The following is a 519-nucleotide window of genomic DNA, read 5'->3' on the forward strand; positions in this document are numbered from 1 at the left end:
GACCTCGCCCCGCCGATGGCGCCAAAACGGCGCCGACGGCGAGATTTACCTAAGAAGATCGAAAAACGACAGAAAAGCTCGCTGACAGCGCCCTCAAGCCCGCCGACAGCGCCCGGAACGACTATGGGCCGACTTTTGACGGTTATGGGCTGAAATTCAATGTGTTTGGACGTTTTTTGGAAGGGTGTTTGTGGCAACTCTTCAAACTTCACCCCTACACTTTAAAAGAACGAATTTAGGTTAGAAAAGGAGGATTTTTGTGAGAGGAATGTTAGGAAGAGTGTGGAGATAGTTTAGAGATTTTAGAATAGGAGTAGAAATGTAGATTTCTACCCTTTTGGAGAGATTGGAGAGGAGATTTTAAGAGAATTTGTAAGGAGATGTTCTAGCATTGCATGGATCGGCGGAAGACTTTGTGGGAGAGATTTTTTTCTTTCTTTCAAGGGAAAAAGCTAAGTATTGTGTTCTTCATTATCTTATGATTTTGTGAACACTTATCTAGTGGATTTGCTTTGATGA

Source organism: Phalaenopsis equestris, unplaced genomic scaffold (assembly GCF_001263595.1).
Source record: "Phalaenopsis equestris unplaced genomic scaffold, ASM126359v1 Scaffold000511, whole genome shotgun sequence".
Classification (NCBI taxonomy): domain Eukaryota; kingdom Viridiplantae; phylum Streptophyta; class Magnoliopsida; order Asparagales; family Orchidaceae; genus Phalaenopsis; species Phalaenopsis equestris.